The sequence below is a fragment of the Chanodichthys erythropterus genome, chromosome 9, assembly GCF_024489055.1.
Source record: "Chanodichthys erythropterus isolate Z2021 chromosome 9, ASM2448905v1, whole genome shotgun sequence".
NCBI lineage: Eukaryota > Metazoa > Chordata > Actinopteri > Cypriniformes > Xenocyprididae > Chanodichthys > Chanodichthys erythropterus.
This window is the reverse complement of record NC_090229.1, coordinates 8944187-8947740: the sequence shown is the minus strand read 5'-3', so window position 1 is coordinate 8947740 and position 3554 is coordinate 8944187.

The window sequence follows — 3554 nt, the reverse complement described above, 5'->3', positions numbered from 1 at the left end:
CCTCACTACGTCCCGCAGAAAATACTCCCGGCACCCAGCCTAGAGCAAGTTCAAAGCAAACTCGGCTACTTCCATAGATTTTCACGGGAATGTGGCAGGGATGCGAAGAGAGAGTTAATCCGACGTGAATTTACGCGCAGTGGATTCCATTTTACGCATCTCTTAAAACGCATTAAAATATTTAATTTGAAGGGAGGGGCATTAAAAAGTCATTATTTAATTGTTATTTTATCAATTAAATATTTAACAATATTACATGTGTTATGGTCGAAAATCAAAGCAAATAAAATAGATGGAAAACTCATCCAAGCAAAGTGAAATGAGTCATAATTTGGTCCGTTGGAAATTGCGCGAATCCTCTGCGGTCTGGAGAAGTATCCACACAGGGTGAAATGGTCAGTGTTATACCAGTCGAGTGGTAACAGGTCCAGAATGTACGGATGCTGACTGTAGATGAGCTCGGGAGAGGGAGGTTCGGTTCTGGGTCTTCAGAAATGCGTCTTCTTCAATGTCACTCCAAACCCGTACGTGCAGTCATATAATACAGAATCTGCCCTGTGGAGTTACAGAGAACAGCAGTGAAGCATTTCGCGCACATTCTCCGTGATTCGTGGCTGGATTCAGAGCTGAGAGTTCTCCCTCCTCCAGCACGCGCGCACACACACAAACACACGGACGCACGCGCGCGCACACACATATGTGGGGAGAAGGGATGGGGACCGTAAGGAATTTAACTATTCCGGTTCCTTAACGTTTCTTTTAATAGCCTACTTTTGAAGAAGAAATGTTTGGCAATAAGAAATGCAATGGAACAGTTCAGTTTGTGGTCTTAAAACTTATTTATTTCAAACCAATTTTCCTATGGGGTTTAAATGTAGCAAGGTTCAATTCTGTTGTTAACATGACTTCAAAAGACGTTCACGTTTTGTACACCAACTACGTAAGATGCATACGTTTTATAAGGACTATAAAAGTAAAAGTTATTCGTTCGTAAATAGCACTATAGCCTACCTGTCGCGCTGTGTGTGTTTAGATTCAATGACAAGAACCGACTCAGAGTCATTCCCTCGGGATTCGGATAATACTGGTCGCGTTTGTGTGTTTGATTCAATAAAAAGAACCGACTCTTCAGAGTCACTCCCTCGGGAATCGATTTGTAGGCTACTGCTCGCGTTGTCGGTGTTCGAGTCAATAAAAAGAAGCGGTTCATTAGAGTCACTCCTTCAGGACTGCAGACATATAGGCGTATTTTAAACAATAATACTGAATGGCTGGTTCATTCCACTAAATTCGTGCTTTCCATTTTTGAAAAGGCTATTTTTTAAGTAAATTATATTTTTAAAAGACAGAATTTAGCCACAGACAAAGATGGTCTTTAAACATCAATGAATTGTTCAAGCTAAATTAAAAATGTTAATATATTTACATAGCCGTGCCTTTGAAAAGTAACCAAGTTTTACAGTTTATTTAGTCATAGCCGTCGATAATGTTATGCTGATATTTCTACATATATATGCCTTTCTACATACCTCTAAACATCCAGTTTTTAATGATCAGTTTTGTTACTTTTCAAACTCATGCTAACAGGTTGACTTTCAGACCACCTCCTACTGAAAAAACAAGGGATACAAAAGAGAAGACCCTTAATTGTCAATTGTTAAAATAAATTACAATACCACTTTTTTCCCCCATATAGTCATTGCTTATACAAAACATGTTTTTGTGGAATGACCCAGCCAAGTATTACAAAATCTTGTAACAAAGTATGGGGTTGTGACTGGAATTTCAACTAAAAGAATCTAATATGAAATCCAATAATATACAGGATTAGATACACACATAAATAAATTGAAAGCCTTCTTTTATATTGGTGTATATACATAAAATATCAGCACATAAAAAACCTCTTCTAATGCAATATGCATAGAGCTGTGTGCATTATCCAAACAGGATGATTTAAACAACAGCATTTCCTTGAAGTTAGATTGTATTAAAGGGTTAGTTCACCCAAAAAAGAAAATTCTGTCATTTATTACTCACCCTCCTGCCGTTCCACACCCGCAAGACCTTCATTCATCTTCAGAACACAAATTAAGATATTTTAGTTGAAATCCGATGGCTCCGTGAGGCCTTCATAGGGAGCAATGACACTTCCTCTCTCAAGATCCATTAATGTAGTAAAAACATATTTAAATCGGTTCATGTGAGAACAGTGGTTCAAGATTAATATTAAAAAAGCGACGAGAATATTTTGGTGTGCCAAAAAAAACCCAAAATAACGACTTATTTAGTGATGGCCGATTTCAAAACACTGCCTCAGGAAGATTCGGAGCACAAATGAATCAGTGTATCGAATCATGATTCAGATTGCATGTCAAACTGCCAACGGCTGAAATCACGTGACTTTGGCGCTCCGAACAGCAAATTCGATACACTGATTCATTTGTGCTCCGAATCTTCATGAAGCAGTGTTTTGAAATCGGCCATCACTAAATAAGTCGTTATTTTTTTTTTTTTCTTGGCGCACCAAAAATATCGCTTTATAATATTAATATTGAGCCACTTGTGTTCTGAAGATTAACGAAGGTGTTACGGGTGTGGAACGGCATGAGGGCAAGTAATAAATGACATTATTTTCATTTCTGGGTGAACTAACCCTTTAAGCAGGATCACAATCTATCTATCAAACTTAGAATGCAAAAGGAATAAGTATACGGTTATGTAAAACAGGTTTAAAAATGGTGTTATATACAACTATCCCACAAATAAGCATTACAAAGGAAAGATCATACATCATAAAGAGATTAACAGACACATACCTCAGGCGATTCATAGAAATATTCTATAAGCTGGAGTGATTGACATGAGAATGCTTAACAAAACACACCACAAAAAAAAATGTCAAATGGAGTCAAGCTCTTTTTTCATTGCAAATTCTACTGTGCTCTCAGTGTGTTGTTTTTCCTCTCACTCTCTCCCTCCCAAAATCTGCACGTCATTCCCTGGGAGATAAGACCAGGTACAGTGCTTCATCTCCATATTTTGGTATTCTGTACTGCACTGCGCTGGTGTACAATCCATTCGCATCTTTCAACGTTCACGGCAAACCACCATTAGACATTTTTCTCTCCTTTTGCTAATGGCATGAAAAGAAAATTCCCCATCCTCAGCAGGCAATGTGAAAGAAAAAAACAAAAAAAAACAAAAAACCCAAAACAAATAAAATTATTATTTACTTACCCTTGTGTCTTTCTGAACCAGTATGACTGACATTCCTTTGTGGATCACAAAAGATGATATGTTGAAAAAATTGTGTGCTTTTCCTTTCAAAGAATGACAAAAAGACAACAAGACACCATACAAGTATTCATACGACTTGTAGGATATATATTTTCTCCTCTTTTGGACTCTTATTATTATGCTTTTGTGTCCTTTTTTGGAGCTTGGTGGTCATTGGTTCCACAAGTGGAAAAAAAAAAAAAACTTGTGTCGAAAAAGCAGTTTTAACATAAGTCAAAACATCATCTCATGCACTTAAAATACAGCTTTACAAT